A 20,279-nucleotide genomic window follows, 5' to 3' on the forward strand; every position below is an offset into this window, starting at 1 on the left:
CCCGCCCACCGCGGCCCGGCCCCGCCGCCGAGCGCGGGAGGAGCCGGCCGGGCGCGGCACCCGCGGCATCGCCGCTGCGAGGTGGGATCGGGGCGCCGGGGAACGGGGCCGGGGGAGCGCCGGGGTGGGAGCGGGGAATGGGTCTGGGGGAGTGCCCGGCTGGGAGCGGGAGCCGCGGCCTGGCTCCCGAGGGTGGCCCGGCCGGGCCGGGGCTCCGGCCAGCAGTGGGTGGCAGCGGCCGCGGGAGGGCCGGGGCTGGCGGTGCCCAGGGCCCGGCTGCAGCTCGTCCCGCGGCCCCGCAAGGGATGGAGCAGCACCGGGGGCTGCTGGGGACAGCGGTTTAGCCGCCATTGTCTCAGCTCGTTCAGCAGAGAGGATGGCTTGGCGGTGGCAACACGCTTCCTCTTCCCAGTCTGGGAGCTGTGGGAGACTTTTTGCGGCGGATTCGGCACGGACTGACCCGGGTGACTTCACTCACCCGTCCGTGAGCTCCATCCCGGCGTGGCACAGGAGAGCACAGAAAAACGCCGTGGCTTTTCTGTCACATTAACCTGCACATGGCATCATTAACTCCGCTCCAAATCGAGGTTACAGTGGCCAGACTGCTTGGCAGAGAGAAACTGGCTGGCGGGGTTCCCGTCTCTATGCCCTGATCTTACCTACTCAAACCTAACTTTGTCAAGCAAAGGTTATTTCACTAAGTGAAGGGACCATGTCAAGGTTATTTCTGTAAGGTGAACGTGGCGTTGCCTTGTACAGTACAAATAGGGCATGAATTAGGAGATTATTAATATTATTATTACTAGAACTCTATTTATGCTATTTTTCTAATCTAATATCTTGTTTCCAGTGGGATTTTGAACAGTTCCAGCCCTCAACAAAAGCGATTAGTAGATGCGCACCAAGGCAATGCATGAGTTTAGACAAATAAACCATACTCAGTGTCAACATCTTTCATGGTAGGACTGATGCAGACAGGATCTGCTGGCAGCTGTGCCATGGTTTGTAAGTCATCTCCCAAGCTAAACGTGGCACCTCTGCCAGGTAACCACCTCCAGCACAGGGAAGTGTGAGCATCATGGCTTGGCTGCATGTCAGGCTCAATCTGACTGTTCATGGCTGTCCCCCTTTACCAGCTGTTCCCTGGTGCCAGCAGTGAGCAAAGGATTAGGTGGTAACAGTTTTGTAAACTGCCATGGCAAGACTTGCCCCTCAGTGTCTGTAGTTCCAGTAAAGAATAAGCTCTTCTGATACAAATTGCAGATTTTGTTCTCCAACAGGGGCTTGGTTGTGCTAGGACAGGTGAGGCTGGGCCAGAAGACTTCCACAGACAGCTGCTCAGCTTTTCTGAAAAAGGAGGGCAGAGCTTGATGCTGGAAAGGAGAGCTCCTGAAATGCAGAGCCAGGCTAGTTCCCTGATAAATACTCCCATTAATTTCAGTGAGGTATCACTGTTAATATATTGGTATAATCTGTCATCTGATTTTGCAGTGTCACTGGTAATAAAGTTTCGTATTGCCTATGTTATCTGTTAATCCAAAAGGAGCAAAGTTTGAGGATGCTGCTGAAGAGCCCAGACCCGCACACAACTGCATTTCAACAGCTGAAGTGCCAGCACTATCCCAGTATCCTGGCTTTATGTTGAGGTAGGGCTTGTGGTGATGCAGCTGCCTTTCTGCTCAGTACCACACACCCATCCTTGCATTCCTCTGTAACTCCCCAGTAATTTGCACTTTCAGGTTGTAGAAATGTTCTGGAACATGTGATGTGTACGCCATGACTGGAAGGCTGGCTGCTTTGTGGTTCTGGCAAAAAAACTGGGCTGACTCCTGTAAAATAAGTGCACTGACACCTTCAAAGGTACACATAGAGGTGTTGCATCTTGTCTCTATCTCCTCTCATTCCTTCTGCTCCTCTTTGACTCTTTCTTCTGCCTTCTCCCAAGCCACTGTCATTTTCATTTCCTTCCCTGCTGCCTTGGATATTTGATCTAGACTCTACTCACAAATGTGTCAGAGTTCTTCTCCTTACACTTTTCAAAGCCTGTTTTTCCACCTTTGTTCTGTAGACACAGATCTCAAACCAGTGTAACTTCCTGTTGCTGGAGCATCAAAGATATACAAATTCAAGATACAGTAAAAAAAAATACTGTTCAGACTTGTTTACTTTGAATGAAAATAAGAACATTCATATCATGAAGCTTGACTGAGTGGAACCAGGGTAAGAATGCCCCAACCATCATGACAGTGGTGATGAAACTGGAAGATTTTTTTACTGGAAGTCAGTGTTTATTAAGGAGAGCACTAAATTACTCAGCACAGGTATTGTTAGAGCAGTCCTGACCAATAACATATTTTTAGTACCAGTGACTCTTGTTGAACTCATCTCTGTAATTGTTTTTGATGATAGAATGAATCAGAGTGCCTTAAAAACATGGCAATAAAATAAAGCTCTAATTATGGACCAAGGAATCATTAAGTCTAAGTCCTAAAAATTGGCATTCACCATACAAGATTAAGGAAGCAAAAACCATGTTAGTTTGGTTACTCATATTTACAAAGTAAGAAAAACCAGAACCTTCAAATACCTTAAGTAGTTTTGATTAAAAACATTCTTAAGACTAGAAATATGTCATTGTGCACTCAGCCAGAAATGCATTTTAATAAATGACTCAGGGTTACAAGAAGGATGAAAGAACTTTTCTTACTGAATGCATCCCTGTTGTGGGGCCCAGTCATGTAGTGTGCTTGGAAGGAGCAACATACTGAACATGAACAGGCAAGGGTTGATTAATAAGACATTTAGCCTATTATTTTTTTCACGGGACAAAGAGACTTTAGTTCTGTAAGGTATTTGTAAAATGGGTTTCCAAAATGAACCAGGCAATCCCAGTCTGATACCCAGCAGGCACCCATTTGGTACCATAGGTGTTTGCATAGCAAATCTGTTACTAATTACAATTCTTGACACTCAGGAGTACATGAGCTGTGTGGTTTGCCCTTATTATTTTTAGGTCAAATTGTACCCATGTACAGTCTCCTGCCTGCCCTTCACAAGCACTGTCTACTTGTCTAGAGGTGGAGGAGTTTGATGAGCATAAAACTGTCACATAAAGACATACTGAATTCTGAAAGAGACACTGAATATCTGTATAGGATTATGCAAAGAGGGACACAGAAACAGGGTCTGTAGTTTTCCCTGCATTGCAAAATTGTCCTGGGTTGTACAAATCCATCAAATGAATAGGCAGGCTCTGAAAGCTTCCTTTTCCCCACCCAAGATGAAAAATGTAATTGCCACTGGCATGCCAAAGGTGAATGAGATTCTGTCAGGAGGTTATATTGATAAAAGTAAACATCCTGCACAAAAGCTGAGTTTCTTTTGGCTGTTTTGCACAGATGAGTTCTTATTACAAGCCTGCACAATAACCAGTCCCCTGATTTGTTAAACAGATAACAGAGCAGCAGTTCCTCAGTTGCCAAAATGGATGTATTAGTGACAAGACATGGATAATGCTCCCAGCTACTCACTTTTTGGAGCTGGCAGTGGTGATGGGCTGGCTTCCGAGGCAGAGAGCAGGACACCACGGCTCAGGGAGCCAATTAAATGCAGTGGGGAGGGAGCAGAGCAGCACAGCCTTAGTGAGGCACAGGAAATGGGTTTGGCAGGTGAAACTTCTTCCACTCCCAGTCTAAACCGGAGAGTAAATCAAGCATGTGGGGTAAATAAGGGGGAGAAAAGTACCCTTCTGCTTTCTTTTGACTTCATAACAAACAGAATATGAGGATTTAGCCTTCTTGTCTTAGGGGTGTGCATGATAATGGAGGAAGGTGATGGTTTCAGAAAGGTTTGATTCAGAAGCTTTAGTGGTAAAGCTCTTTCCTGTTTTTGGATTTAGAGAATACAGGCTTTGGACTTTGTTAGCATGTTCAAGGACATATGGCAGCAGAACTACCCTGTGAAAAGTTTATGCTTTGTGTCCTGCAGACAGCATGGATAGAGCTTTTTTTTTTTCCTTGCTGCAAACTGACCCAGATTTCTGCTTTATTTCACAGTCTTTTTGAGCATAGTGTGAAGGAGAGGCATCGCTTCTGGAAATGCATGTCAATGGTCTTGTGAAATGAGCGTCTCTCCCTCCCTCAGCCTTCCCCCAATCTAATTAATAAGGTCATCCCACTGAAGGCAGGCTTATAAATAGCTTTCCAAGCACTAATGGAATTAGTTCTGGCCTGGACAACTTTTCCAGGGTGACACAGGTATCGAAGAAGGGCTCGATCCTTGACATAGACAGCCACTTACAGCAGGAAATGTTGAAATGTAAACATTTACCTGATGTCCCAGCTCTTGCTGCCAGCACTAAACCTGAAATGGGATTACAGCATTGTTACACACATTGTAGAAAGACTTGCAAGTGAAACAAGGGACTTTAGAGGGATGGGCCTTGTATTAGATTACATTAGTTTGGATAATGAAATGTCAAATTCTGCTGAAGGTTTTGTCACTATTTCTGAGGGAAGTGTATTTTTCATGTTCCACAAACCCACAAGATTTTGTGAGGATAATAAACAGTTACCATGGGGAATAAAATCGAAGTACTTCCAGTCGATAGGAATCTTTACTGTGACAGCATTTAATGGGAAGGGAATAGCACAGCTATAAACTCTCAAAAGAGAGTGATGATTGAAAATTGACTATTAATTGACTATTAAATCATCAGTGAATGGAGCCATAGAACCCCTTCAAAAGCAATGGCTGAATTATTAAAATTTAAAATCTGGCGTGAGACTGGAATTTTATAATGAAAATAAAACCTAAATGCATCACAGAAAATGTAAGCTCTGATTGTTTAAAAAACTTGAACCAAAATGTAAAGAGAATGTATCTGATTCAGGAACTTCAAATCAATAAGCATGAAACTCCTGAAAACATGAGACAAACATGAAATTATAATATGATTATCTATGTGACTAATGAAATTTAATTACAGTTAAATAATTGAGAAACATTATTTTGCAGTCTGTTCTATTTGTTCTATCTTCACAGTCTGTTCTTCTATTTGGCCTGTGTATTGCAATAATCCTACAATGTATTGCATTTCCAGTAAACAAAAGGACATTTCAAAGATTTCAAAATGCTTATTGGGAAAACCGATGAAGGTCAAATTTTATATGAATTCATCTTATTAATCAAATTCTTTATTGTTGCATGTTCTGAATATAACCTTCTCCTTAAATGAAGTTGACACGAGGGCAGGAGGTGCTTCTTCATGTAACTGAGAAAAGATCACTTTTTTAGAGAAGGAGAGAAAAGCAGCACTTTTCAGTCTCTGAAATGGCCTTGGACCAGCTGCACAAATTCTGAGTCATCAGATGAATCAAGTCTGTTAATGACTGCAGAGAACTTTTACTTCAAAAAATGCAGAAGCATCCTGCTTTCAGATATTGATTCTGTAGTGCTTCCTTTGGGAGGCTTTAGTCATAAAGGTGCCAGATTTCAAGGCTTTTTTAGAAATAAAAAATGTGAGAAGGGTTTGGCTTTTAATAATTGTATCATAAAAAAGATGGTGGCCCACAGCCCTTGGAACATCTATCAGTTTCTGTAGCAGAAATCAGTATGGAATTTTGGCTGACAGGCAAAGAGCGAGTTATTAAAGGTAAAATTCACTCATAAAGAGAATTTTATATGAAAGGCCAAATCAGGACAACCTGACTTAGGAGCTAAGCAGCTGCCATTGCCTTCAGCTTCAGACTGGAGAACACCTGAAAAATCACAGTTTCTTAAACCAAAGGGATAAGAGTCATGAGGATCTGTGTTGTAGCCTGCCTTTAGGAAGTCTACAAGAGAGAATAAAGAATTACTCAGCTGTATTGTAACAGTATATCCTCTCTGTGTCATTAGATCCTAAGAGATGAGGTCTCTCACCCCATCCTCCAGTTGTCTCATTATTGTGGCCTGCAAAGAAAAGCCCCAGCTGTACCCCATCCTTGGGGGAAAAAAAAGACCATTTTTGCCCTCTCTCAGATGTAGGATTTTAGCACCCAGAAGTGTAGGCTTTTGAAGATTTTTTTAGCATGTGTTACCCGTGCAGAACTAAATTATTTCTCTTTGGACCCAATATTTTAATATATCCTCAAATTCTTCCCTTTACAGAAGTAAATGAAAAATGTTCACCCTTGTACCAAAGCCAAAATAAAGCAGTTCTGTGTTTGAATCCTGGTCCAGAGTGGAGCATCTTTAACTGATGTTTATAACATCCGTACACAAAATCTTTTCTCCTCCTTTCTTCTCCCCATCACTGGGATTTTGCTCTGTGAATGTTTGCCATCCACTCTTAATGTGCCAATCACTCTTAATTCCTCATCTTTGACTTCACAATTAATGAAGGGAAATAAGCTGTTACCTAATGGGGCTGACACAAAATCCATTTAAGTTAACGGAAAGACACTCATTGTTTCCTATCAGCCCTAGGTCAGGCCAGAGTGAAGAGAGTGGGTGGAATTTAGCCTGTCATTTGTCATCTGAGAGGAAATGATTCCTGCATCCCATTTGGACTGCTTAGAGATTTTAAACATATTTAGCAAAAGAAAACATTGATTTCTTGTCAGTTGTTAAATGGTTGAAATTTTACTCTGGTTGGATAGTCTCTCAGTTTAAAATGATACTTAGTTCTCTCAATATTTAAAAAAAACCCCAAATGTAGGAGAGAAAGATCAAGGGGAGTGTAAGTGAAACTGAAGAGGTGCCTGACTGCCCTGTGCAGGTCATGAAGCATCATCTGCACAGGAGCTCAGCCTTGCTGGCAGGGGCTGCACAGGGCCTGTGAACTCACCCTGCCCTTCCTGCCAGCTGGCTGACAGCCTCTCAGTGTTATTTATTTTAGGTTTCCTAAATGCATTTGGAGAGGGAGAAAACATCTGTACTCCAACACATAGTGTTGTCTCAGGTCTTCTAGGTTTTGTAAACAGACTTAATAAAATATGAATCCATTTTTCTCTATTGCTTGCAAATGTTTAGAAATATCATTCAGAAGCAAAATGAACATGTTCTTTAATATAGCCTAGCAAACATCAGACACATTGTCCCTACTATATCTCCCAGTCTGAATTATGCTTGTTAGCCTTGGGAAGAGGGAGCAGAGTGCCTGGCAGGGACAAGAGGATCTGATTGTTTAAATTCCCCTGATAAGTTTAGAGACTGTTTCTGCAGTGTTTCTGCAGACTGTTATTTAAGGACAAAAGTCAAAATGTTCTGTTTCTTGGTTATGGTGTGTTACAAAGAGTAAAGGGAGTTCTGTTTCACCACGTCCCTTCTGAACAGCAGGAAACTCTTGGGATATATCATTTAGTTGCTGATGGCCAGGCCAAGTTGCTGAGAGGTCAGAAGACTTGCAAGAAACAGAGACATCAAGAAGTTTGATTTCAGTGCAAATTTATCTACTCTGCTCCCAGCAGTGGTTGCAAAACAAGTGTTACTGCTGCTAGCAAGCTTTGTGAGGCCTTACATCCACCATCCACTTAGCTCTGTCTGTCCTTGAGTCAGAGTTATAAATTGTGTTATCTTCGATGGAAGGGATGAGTTTTCAGACAGACTCTGACCTGACTTCTCTTTCTGCTGTGGTGGATGAAAGTCTACAGCATTCCAGTGATATTACTGAGGGATTGGACTCACACAAATGAGACTCTGATCCCTCACATAATTGCTGGAAGAACTAAAGGGAAAAAAAGTCCCTAATACTTGGGAAGTTTTTAGGAGCCATTTGGAAAGTGATTGGGTAAACAACAATCCAGAGGGGGCGCAGGAGTCCCTCAACTTGGTTTTAAAATCCCTCAGACAGTAAATTCCTGTCCTCCAGATTCCTGGGTCTTGAGGCTCAGTGCAATATTTGTAAGGGGAGGCTGGTTGAACAAAATCAGAAGAAGAATAGAAGAAGAAGAAATAAACAGACAATGCCCCTGATGAAGAGCTGAAATAGAGATTTTTGTGGGCACAGATCATGTCTTTCCAGAAACTGTTCCTTCCCTGGGGCTGTCACTTCTGAGCTGCTTCTGGTTGCCCACAGAGGGGAGTGGGGATCCTCACCAGGGCCTAACCTTATTCTGCTGCACTGGGTGTTACAACCTCTTATCTGTTGCTTGTGGGTGCTAAATTGCAAGGCCACATTTTTGGGACTAGAACCCAGAGCCTTGGAGGAAGGCCATGCCTTCAATCTCTGTTTCCTCAGTAGCTTCCCCAGCGCTGGGGCCATGGTGCTGGCAGGGGATCAAAGCCCAGGAATTCCTGCGCTGTGCTCCGGCTGTTCCTCCTGGCTGAGGTCACAGCACTCTCCTCCTTTCTCTATGGTTTCAGCAGGATCAGCTTTATAAATTACAGGGCAAGATACAGCCCTGGTGTGAGAGTGGGGCTAGGGAGGGCACAGGGCTGCTTGTGTCCCAGACAAACCAGCATGGTGGCATCTGTGCCCTGTCCTGCTCCTACCAACTGCCCAAGGCTCATTTCAAACAGCCTCACATCTGATAGAAATAGGAATTGTGGTTTCTGAACTGCCTCCAATTCTTTGGAACTTTACAGGAGTCTTGTAATAGCATTTTACTTAATTCTAGAAAACAACCCCAGAGCTATTAGCAACCTGGCACTGGAAAAACCTCTGTGGAGGTTTAGTCAAAATGACAAAAGTCTCTATCCAAAATTTATAAATTTTCAGTTTTTCAGTGGAAGTCCAAATTCCCAGATTTTGGCAGTAGACCTGTACTGGTTACATTTGCACTAACATTAACCGTTTGAAAGCTCCTTAGTGCCCTTAGAGACCAAAAGGAGAATGCTTCCTTTGAGGAAAATGCCCCTTAGCAGAGGAGAGATACTCTAGAGGAGTTAATCTCTTTCCTTTTTTTCTTGAGTTCTGAGGGGGGCAAAGGCTCAACTTTTGGATGTTGACATTTATCCCACAGAAACTGAGCAATGAGCTGTGCCCCCACTGGCAGCTCCTGCAACATGGAAGGTTAAAATAAATGGTTGTTCAACTCCAGGCTGTATAGTGTGCAACACATTAGTGCTGCTTTTAGTCATCAATATATTGCTATTTAAAGATGACTGAGATTTTTAAGTCTGATGATTATTCATATTAAAAGTGTTTCTTTTTCATTTGAGATTTTACACTGTCATGCAGACATCTCCATAATTAAATGTGTGCTTAACTCTTTCTGTCTCCAGTTAAGGAGATATTAATGGGAACCTACCAAAAACAACTGCCAGAAATGTTCCTGCACTTTAATTTAAAAATATTAATATCAAATTACAGTGATGATAAAAGTCCAGTATGAGATCACTAAAGGGAATCAAGGCTAAATGGTTTTGGAATAATCCAAGGTAGTTTGTTCAAACTGCTCTTTTTCTCACAGTTTTTCTATAGTCACAGCAGAGACCTATTCTCTTCAGCATAAGGAGGGGTTTAAAATTAAACACTTTTAAGCACAAAATCTCTCCACTTATAAAAGAGCAGCACTGAAGTTGCAAAATCAAAGACCTTAATATTAGGAAGCACCAAAATTCAAGTCAAGTCTGTTTTAGCCTGTCTCTGTCTAATATTGCACACTATTTAATGCCATAATCAAACAGTATTTTTTCTGTGGGAAGAATCACACAACTGAATGGACTATGTTCACTTTGGGAGTAGCTACGCGGTATTTCATTTTCCAATGTGTGGCATAGGGTTTAATCCAACCTGGGGGGGAGAGGTCTTACACAAGTCTTGATAATCTGATCTGATCCTTAGTCATTTACAGACCAGCCCATATCTAATCTGGGCACTGAATCCACATGTTAAAATTTTCCTCTGATTTTTTTTGTCTTTAGAATTTTCTGTCCCTACAGTAAGAACAAATCACCTACTGCAGTGCCTGCAGGAGGGAGCTGCCTCACTGAGTAAACAACCATGGCTTGATCCTGCCTTTCAGGGAGCAGATGGATGCTTGAGATTACCTGAGGTATAGAAGGTATTGTCTCCACTGACTGGAGATCCCAAAAGTGCTCTTTTTACAGCCACTTCCCAGGCCAAAGCTCTTCCCTGTGCAGGAAGATTTCCATCCTTGCAGCATTGCTCTGTCATGACTTTGCCTCTGTTCCAGGCTATGGAATGGGGCTGAGCTACACCTTACACAACCTGCAGACCAAGCTGGAGGCCCATAACACAACTAAAATTGGATCAATTCTTTTGTAACAAGTGAGTGGGACCTTAAATGGGTATGTTGTTTGTACTCATCCCTTTGCTGCTAAGGAGCAGAGAACAAATATTTGTACAACTGCCTTCACAAATCCAGTTCACATAAACCCTCTGCCCTCCCTGCAATAAAAAGCTGCCAGAAAAGATTGGCTGTTCATTAAATTTTGCTGTGGGTGATGAATGTGGCTGCCTCCAAAAGCAGTCCTGACCTCAAGACTGAACATGGCCTGGCAGGAGTGACCCAGCTGTTCTGACTGGCTTGGAGGGCAGATCCTCAGCCTCTCTTGGGAGCTCTGACTCCAGTGCAGGCACGGCTGCTCTCTGGACCTTTATTCCAGCTGATTAGCTGCACAGCTTTACATCCCAAATCCTGCTTTTTATCCTCAAGTGTGAAAACCCAAGCCAAGCAGCTCAGAGTCTCTGCTATTGTCACAATTTACCCACTGTAGCAAGGGTTTGCTGGAGGAGGGCTGGAGAACAGCATCATGAAGATGTGTCTGTTCCAGCTGGGAATTTCTGCACAGTTCCCAGCTTGGAGGGGAATGGGACAATGCCCATCCTTCTGCTGATAGTCGCACAGAGGAGGTGGCAAAGCTGCTCGTATTTGTTGTCAAAAATGGACATGCTAGCAGGGGCCACAGCCTGAGCTAAGCCTGTGGGAATGTGGGCAGCCACTCTGCATGCCTGCCCAGGGAGCTGTGCCAGCTCACCTCCACCCTGACCTCACACAGCCCCTGCTATTGCAGCTCTGAGTCCAGCTCTGAGCAGCAGCTTTGTCCTCAGCGCAGGAGGAAGGTTTATTTTGATGGCAGGATGATTAATGTGCCTCAGCTCCATAGCTGTAAAATCCCTGGGGAGATGGGGCATGTCTAATTTGTACTGTGCCACAGCCAGGTGAGCACAGCACCAGGTCCCTACTCGGGCATGACCGTGCTCAGGCTCAGTATTTACCTGACTGCAAAAACTACAGCTGCTTTCCTCATTTATAGTGGCAAAGCTGGTATCCACTAACCATTCCTCTTGAAAAAACACCTCCCAGCTCCCTCGAGAGGCCACAGGGAGAAACCATCAGCTATAGCAAACTTTTTCTTATGGGATCAAGGAAATTGCAGTCACTTTCCTTACACTGGGACTTGAGGCAGCATTGAAGGAGTGAGCCCTGTCTTCTGCTGTCCTGCAGGTGAGGCAGTGAAGCTCATCTCTTTTTTTTAATTAAAAAATGGGCTAAAACCAGTGAAGAAAAAAGCCATCCTCAATCAAAGAAGCCCTTGGCTGATGGCAGGTCCTGCCCTGCAGAGCAATGCTGGCCTGGGGCAGCATCACTGCAAGACTCTCATGATTTAAGGCCTGAGGGTATTTTGTATTTGCACATTCATCCTTCACATAACCATGTCCATGTTTACATATGGCTGATCCAGATTTTACCCTGATTTCCCAACCAACAATCCCTGTCATTTCCTCCTTGACTCACCTCAAAGCCAAACTGTTCAGTGCTGGTCTGGGAGTGATAAAAACACATTTATCTAGTGTTGGATAAATGCACTGAAGCAGCAGCAAGAACAGCTTTGGTGACACTCTTCCCATATGCCGGTGGGGTTTATTTTATGTCCATTATGGTTTATTTTTTTATTTTATGCTAATAAACCCTGCAAATATAAATATCAAGCCAGACTGGTTTGTGTGGGTATTTGACATTGATAGAATAAATTATCTTTCCCACATACTTTCCATTATATATCTGCTTCCATTTTGTGCTGCACATGGACATGGGAAGGAAACCTTTGCCATCACAGCCCTTTGCAAACACAGTTCTCTTCCAAGCTTTTGGTCCTACTACTAAATAAATATGTATGTAAGATAGCCCTGGTATAGTACTAAAAAAAACCACTATTATTTATACAGCTTTCAAACCTATACAAATTCTAATTTTTCACACAGCAAACTTGTTTTAAGGCATGGAGCTGCAGAGGATCTTCCAAAGCTGTGCTTACACCACCTACAGGACCAGAAACCCAAAATGCACAGTAGAGACCAAACCTTTGGTTTTTTCAGTGAACCCAAATGAAATGTCTTCTTACCTCAGGGGAAACAAAATACACCTGAGAGGTGAATTTCCTCTGGAGGTACCCAACCCTCTCCTTAGGCTGTGAAAGCAAACTGAATTTTTAATCAGGCACTCAGGTAGGTAAAAGAAGAGCAATTCCATAGCCATGAGCTTGGGCTTGAAATCTGATTGACCCCATAACACTGATTCTGGAAGAAATCATCTCACCCAACAAAAAGGGTAACATAAAGAAACTTTTCAGTACCCTGAAAGGCAACAAGATGCCTGGACAGTTTTGAAGCTTTTTGGTTAAAAAAAAAAAAAATTACAGCTGAGTTTCATCAACTGCTGACAAATATTTTATTTTCATTTACAAACTCCTGTGGGTACATAGTCCCAAACCACTCCCAGAGCAGCATCTCTGGCTCTAAGGCAGAAGTCCTGTCCTATCCAGGGTGAGTGCTGCAGCTGCTGGGCTCTGTCCCCACATCTCCCAAATTTCAAACCTGCCCTGGGCTCAGTTCAGACCAACATGGCCAAGAAGGGGACCCACAGGGTCAAGTAGAGGAGAGCCCCAAACCCACCATTTCCTGAACTCATTCCATTCTCAGTCATTTCTATTTAGTTCATTTTCTTCCACTTCACTTCTAGGATAGCCCTGCCAGGTTGGACACAGCTCCTGAAGCTGTGCAAAGATGTTTTTGTATTGCATATTATATCATGATATATTCTTATGTATTATATACAGTCTTATATGAATTTATAGACACACACACACACACAGAGGCAGGTCAGCCCTGGTTTGCCAGCTGGACTGGACTGCAGAAGTGACAGAGAGGGGAGCAAAGGCTGGGGAGATTTACAAATCTGCTCTATACATTGCATCAAACCTCATGCAAAGTCAACATGGCCTTGCATCATCAAGCACAGGCTGGAGCCAGGAAACAACTCAGCTGGAGAAGCCACAGAATGAGGAGAGAACAAGCCTGTTCAGGTAAGAGCTCTGCATCTAAAAACATGTCCTGACATATTCACAAGAGGAGGTTAGGTATTTTTGAAGTTGATTTTTCTTTTCTTGCAACTCCCCAATACTCTGAGCTCATTAAAATGAAGACACTTTAATTTCCAGGAGTGGCCAACAGGGAAAGGTCAAGGAAGGACTTCTTTGTAATGTCAACTCTCAAATTCCAGGGAGAAGAACAGCAGGATTTTCATTAAACCACCATCAAATTCTAAATTACTGCACTGTCAAAGGAAAGTAGGACTGCCATTATACAAAAGGAAGTGAAAGAAAAGACCTGATGATTTATAGCTTGTACACTGGTCTGTCTGAAATGGGGTCTTGGGCTGACAAAAACAGGGGTCTGGCTACCAGCAGCTGGTCCTGGCTGGGCACAGAGCAGCCAGAGCTGCTGGTTCAGCAGTGGTGTTACACTCTGCACAGCAGGTTTTGTGGGGACACATTCATAGAACCCCAGTTCTGAAGATTCAGAGTGACTCAAAGAATGTTCCACAGTCTTCAAAAGAAACGAAGGAGCAGTTTTTTGCTGTTGCACCAAACCTCAAATAAAGAAAGCGAGCCCTGGGAACCCAGTAAACTCTGTACTGAACAGGACACTCAGTCTCTTAGGGAGGCACTCCAGTGTAAAATCCAGAGCTGTTGTTTGTTGCTTTGTGGTTTGTATTTCCATGGATAGATGCCAGAGGAAGACAGTCTGATTAGACAAATTACTTTTGTTCAAATTGAAACAAATATTTTATTTTATTCATCCCATCTTCACTTGAAAAATGCCAACTGTCCACTAGAAGGCATCCTGATGTCCAGCTAAGCAAAAAACATTGCTTGAGGCCCTCAAAGGGAAAACAAAGGGAGGAGCTGAATCTCCCAGGTGCAGCTCTAATGAACGAGTTTGGGGTGGTCAGACCTGTAGCTGCCTTTGTCCCTCAGGAAAGCTTTGCTCAGATCCATGGGTTGGATCTGAAAACCAAGACACTGTCTTTTAACAGTTAATTAGCTGCACCAATTACTGGTCACATTGTACAAAGTGTGACAAAATGAGTGTGAAAACCAACAGTAAGAGAGGAGCTGGATCTGAAAGCAGGGTGAAATGGCAGAAAGCTGGGCCAGCACATCTAGTGTGACAGCCAAATAGAAATCATGGTTGTACCTGTGCAGATTTGGACCCCACTCCTGCATTGCAGTTGCACTCGTGTCACCCCCAGGTATTTCCACTGAAATCCGGTTGAATTGCCTTGAGGAAGCTCCTGCCTGCAGCAGGGACAGGGAGAACAGAGCACAGCACATGGGCTTCAGACTTGTCCAGGGTCACATCCCACTCCTGAGCAACAGAATCTGGCATCTGCAAATCCAAAAACTGGAGCATGAAAAGACCACTGGTTTGTGGGGAGACACCAAGTGCACGTCATGTGCTGTAGCTGCATTCCAGAATGTGCTTTTTGGAAACCTGATGCTTAGGACAGCAGCTGCATGTCAATGTCAGATAACCTGCCCTGTCTCTGGAGCTTCTGGAGAAAAGGGGTGACCCAAGAGGAGGTGAAGAATGAGAATTGAGCTGGGGTGACTTCAGTATTGAATTTAAGACACTGTAGTACAGGATTAAAATAGAAGCACCTGCAGCAATTACAGGTTCTTTATGCAAGAACCTGTAATTATCTGCACAAAGACAGGTCTCAGCATGTGGAGCTGTGTGCATGCATTATACATTAATATGAGCCTAGCAACCACAGAAGCCAATAGGGTTGCTACAGTATTGCATTATCTTTTATTAGGAGACATGCATTATGATGGTTCCATTTCTTGAAATCCAAACATTAAAGTGTTTTCTGACTGCACCACACACAGGAGCAGCCTGTGCTGTGCAAGCAGCCAGGGCTGCACCTACAAACCCAATTATCTCTCTGCAGCCTTGCCCTGCTCTGGTCATCTGGGGCACTTGCTGTCCCCATCTCCCAGGTTGAAGTCATGATCAGGCTCACTGGGAGTTCTTAGCCCAAAGTGCCCCTTTGAACTCAGGGCTGCTCTGAGCCCTCGGTGCCTTCTGGCAGGTTGTGCTGGGGGTTTGAGACGCTGTGATCTGGCCAGCAGAGGTTTATCTGCTAAGACAGAAAAGCTGTGCCCTGTAGGAGCAGAGCTAATCTGACTGGCTGGCACTTCAATCAAACAAGAGCGGTAAAATGCTTCTGACCCAAGAGGATGCTCTTGAGCTCTGCACTGACAGGATGCAGTGACAGGAGCTGCCCATGCTCACAGCACTGTTACACACTGGTGGCACACATCCCACCTGGCCTTGTTCAGGACAGGCATTCCTGCCATCCAGCCAGGTCCTGGTGCTCATCCTGGGGGAACTGGCCTCTGAGGATGGGCAGAGAGCTGCTGAGACCCAGCTTCCACTTCCAGCCATCTGCACAGGACAGGAAATACCTGGAGATCTAAGGGTACCCTGCTCATTGCAGGCAGGTGAGTGCTGCTGCACACCTGCCTGGAAAGAACTCATAGCAAAAGGCTGGCCCTGCTCCAGTCCAGGTAAGGGCAAGATTTTGCTGTGTCTAGAAATAAAGAGAGGTGCTTCACCCTTATATGATGAGAGCACAGCCTGGGCTTGAGCCTTTTGCCTTCATCCATTTCATCCAGTAAGTATGCCTTGGCTTCTTCTGCTCAAAAAAAAATGGAAATGATCCAGCCTCTGTAACATCTGTGACTCCAGATTACCCTGAATCCTTCCCAGCAGAGAGGGCACAGAAAAAACATGGTCATCTCCTCCCTAGCAGCTGCTAAACAGAACAGGAAAAGGCAGCCCTACAGCATGACTGTGCTTTGAAGCTCTGCCCTGTGGGCCAGGCTTTGGCCACCTTGGGGGAAGTTTTAACAGCACCATTCACCCACCTCCCAGCTGGTGGTGGGACCTTTCTTTACCTTCTTGCCTCAAACATGACTGCCCTCTCCTCTGGGAGCTCTATCCCAGGTTGGGGCATCCTCTCTTTCACTGTACATGAAGAGCAAACAGGCAACAAAATAAAAGCACAAGTTCACCTTCAGCAGCTGAAGAAAGCAAAGCATTTTCTGCTTGCAAAAGGGGAAGAGCAGCAAGTCCATCTGCAAAACAGTTTCCCATGAACCAGCCCATGATAATATCTTACACTCTCCTAATGGCAGTTTAACAAACAAATGGACTTTTGTAATACTGAAAGCACAAATTCACAAGAGGAGAGAAGCCTCGGCATCTCATGGCCTACAGAGTTAGCTGGAGGGGAAACAAAAAGGGTCCTTTGTCCCTTCAGCTCTCCAGAGGCAATAATGGGGGAGCAGCATGTCCCCTCCCAGGCCAAAAACCCCTGCCAAGGCAGCTACAAAAACACATGGATGTGACAATGATGATCCCTATCTCCTCCTTCAGTCACTGGTTTAACACTCCCACCTGTCCCAGCAGTTCTCTAATGTCTACCACCAAGAATTGCTGAAAAGCTCCCTCCTCCCAGGGAACTCAAACACCAGCACCTTTTGTAAATACACATCCCAAAGCTGTGGGGTTAATACTTCACAATGATTTTTTCCATGCCAGAATGAGTTAAGGTAGGAGTCTCTATCCTGGCTTCAAATTTCCTGGCTTTCCCCCTGTCTGCGTCATGACATAATTCTTTCCAGCAGCCTTTTCCTCAGATGTTCAGAGTTAGCATTGGGATCCTTGCCAGTTTTCCTTCCCAAAACAAACAGGGAGCCTCCTGATGCCAAAGATTTGCCTTCTATTCATTTCTCCAGGGATAGAACACTTGGCTTTACAAGCGATGCCCCGATTTTCAATTCAGCATGTGTATATAAATAAAAATGCAGCTTTACAGAGCCTTGTCTGCACTAGAAAAGACTGGATGGCGTGCCCCTAACAAGCTGTCTCTCTCCATCAACTGTAAATAGAGCTTCAATTAATTAATGAGATTATCTGCCAAGTTAGTACACATTGCTTCAGCAAGGAAAATAAGGCTTATTGTCAAATTACTTTTTGCTGGTGTAATCATGTCAGCATCAGAGTTTTTGCTAGTAACAAAAACACCCACCCATTATTAAATCCCCCTGGTTCCAGTGTAACCCTGCTCTAAAACTAAAGCCCTGAAAAGTGATAAAAATACCATTCCCATCTCAGTAAAAAAGCTTTTCTTTCCCTCCAGTGTCCCTGGGCTCATAACACCTCCCCTGCCCTGGTGACCTGCCTGCTTTGCCTGGAGGGCTGGAAATTGCAGAACTGCTGGTGGCTGATGAGAAATGATTTAAAGGAAGCATTGCTGTGAACCCTGCAGAGAGCAAACCACAGCCCTGCACTGCTCCCCACGGGGCACAGCTGAAATTTGGGAAGATTCTGTCTCACTAAGGGACATGTCCTTCAGGCTCAGGACAGGTGGAGTGTTCGTCCTTCAGAAAGCCCAGGCTGCTGCTGTTTGCTCTTCTTTTGGAAGGAAAAAGGGTGGGTTTCCACTTTTTGAGGAAACAAGTGTGTAACATCAAATCTCTGCTTAAAATGCTCCTGAAACAGGAGGAATGCAGAGAATGGGAAAGAAATCACCTGTAATAAGCACTATTAATATGCCTCCATCAAGTATTGTCCTCCCCATAATCTCTCAGGAATTCAGGGGGTTTTCATTTGAAGAAGGCAAAGGTGGATATGCCCAATCCCTGCCTGCCCTACTCTTTCTTGAAAGTTTAGCCCTATAATTGACCTGAATTTATATATTTATTTTACATGAAAGAAGTGGCAGAGATAAAAATAGAATGTGAAGAATATTACATAATGAAGTGATAAAAGGATATTGATTACTCAGGCAATATAATTATTACAAATAAAGGTGGATGCTAAGCCTATACTCCTTGCTCATGAAGAAGTCAATAGCAGTTAAATTCAGTGTATTTTTAGAGTAATAAAGAGCTATACCATGGGCCCAATCAGCTTCAAATACTGAAGGAGTGCAAAATGAGAGTGTTTAAACAATATGTTCAAGTCTTCTAGGTATTCAGGAAGAGACACAAATATATAATCATTCATAATTTAAAATTTCTCCATAGCACCACCCGTGAAAGGATCTCATGTTCCTTCATAAATATTAATTAAGTCAACCCTACACCCCACTTGTGTAACAATTATTACTGACATTAACAGATGGAGAAACTAGGGCACAGCTTCATTGCCCACACAGAGCATCTGCTGCAGATCTGAGATGAGACCGACCCATCCCCAGCCAGGGCTGAACCATCAGATTCTGAATGCAGATGCCTTGTGACAAGGATCTGCCTCCAAAAACTGCCCCTGATTTGGCACATAGGGGTGGAAATGCCTCTTTGAAACATGAATGTCAAACGGTGTCAGTGTTAGACAGGGAAACCAAGGAAACCAGCATATGTGAGGAGGAAGAAGTAAGGAAACTAAAGCAGGAGCAGAACAGAAGCTTGAGGAGGCATCTGCTCAGATTTTTCTGGTTTTTATCATTCTGCTATAATTTTCTCTAGTTAATTCAGATAACTTTTTGCTGTGGATGTCAGAGCAATTTATTTATAAACAATTAATTTAGCTCTAGCATGAAGAGCCAGACCTTCACCTCAGAGCCCTGAGAGCTGCCCCAGGAGTCCACCTGCTTTCCTTGGGGGCAGCAGCCACCAGCAGACTCCAGCACATGTACATGCCTCCCATGCAGCTCACATGCCCATCCTTGCTGAGGCTCCAGCTGTCATTTCATGCAGGAGCCCCTCAGGGACCCCAGCAGGACACGTGGATTCAGTTCAACCTGAGCCCACCAACCCAGAGCCCACCTGGCAGAACAGATCCTGCACAGGGAGTCAAGCACTTGGGAGAGCCACAAAGTCATTTGGGCTGGGGCAGGGCCAGGACACGAGGGCAGTGCTTTGCCATAGCAAAGGTACACAGGGAGCTCAAGAGACTTGGGGCTGTGGGGTTTGAAACCTCTAAAAGATGACAAATGGGCTCCCCAAAGCAGCATTGGCTCATGGTTGGAAGAACAGTATTTCCAATTAAACTCCCAATACCAAATCTTACCTCCTGGCATTCCCACCAAAGCACCAACGTCACACAAGCTGAATGAGTGATGACTCAAGGTGATGCAGTTCTAGGCAGTAAAAATTATTCTTAAGTTCTTACAGCCAAGGGGTTTGACTTGGGCATGTCACTGTGCTTCTACACTCAGCACTATCAGAGGATGAAAAAAATGTGCTGATAAAAAAAATGAGACAAGATTAACCCTATTTTCAAATTCAAAACAATCACTGCATGGGAAGGAATTCTCCCTGGCAAATATGGGTTAGTCTGTCTGCACTAATCCTCTACTCATATGTAGTGGCTTATTAGGGATTTTAAAAAGAAATCTAAAGGCTTAGACAGTATGTTTACAGTGGAACAGCCTCACATGAAAGATGAATTTTCAGTGAATTTAATGACATGTTTGACTTGAATTAATATTGGAGAACTCTGGAAATCTTTTTTCCTGTTGTTTCTGTAAAACCCTTTAATAAAGGCTTTACAGAAGCAGTAATTTGTGACTCTAAAAGCACATTAAGCCAACTGTAAGTGAGCCAGTGCAGACTGAATTCCTGCTTCCTGCAGAACAGCAATAAATCCTCCCAGCACCCCTGAGTTCACTTCAAATCACAGAGCTACAGAAATCAGAGTGCCAAGGTGACCACAGCTCACCCAAAGCAGGTGTTGTAAGGCTGTGCCCAGGGTTTGCCCAGATTTCATGTGGCTTGTTCAGCAACTTCTCTGATCCACCTGCATTGTTGTGGGAGAATGTTTTATTTTGTTCTCCTGGTCCATGGGCTGAAATTCAAGCGCAGCCCCTGTGTGCCAGTTTTGTAGTGATAACCCCCTTATGAACAGCATAAATGACTAAGAAGAAAGAAATCTAGGTGCAGAGGGCAGAAGAGCAGAGAAAACTAACCAGAGACACATGGAGCAAAGCACAGAGGGGACAAGAGCTGCCCAGGGATGCCCCATAATTCAAGGG

At 44.2% G+C, this 20,279-nt stretch overlaps 1 protein-coding gene and 1 long non-coding RNA gene across 2 annotated transcripts in view; one reads left to right on the plus strand and one right to left on the minus strand.

Annotated features, from left to right (window-relative positions):
• The window catches only part of MMD (monocyte to macrophage differentiation associated), a 41,606-nt gene that overhangs the window by 17,870 nt on the left and 3,457 nt on the right, over positions 1 to 20,279 (minus strand). The gene's annotated exons all lie outside the window — the stretch shown is intronic.
• Positions 51 to 11,881, plus strand: LOC129046883 (uncharacterized). Its single transcript, XR_008508727.1, has 2 exons — positions 51 to 81; positions 1,544 to 11,881. It is a non-coding gene; the product is annotated as an uncharacterized LOC129046883 (long non-coding RNA).

The sequence above is a fragment of the Molothrus ater genome, chromosome 19 (genome assembly GCF_012460135.2).
Source record: "Molothrus ater isolate BHLD 08-10-18 breed brown headed cowbird chromosome 19, BPBGC_Mater_1.1, whole genome shotgun sequence".
Classification (NCBI taxonomy): domain Eukaryota; kingdom Metazoa; phylum Chordata; class Aves; order Passeriformes; family Icteridae; genus Molothrus; species Molothrus ater.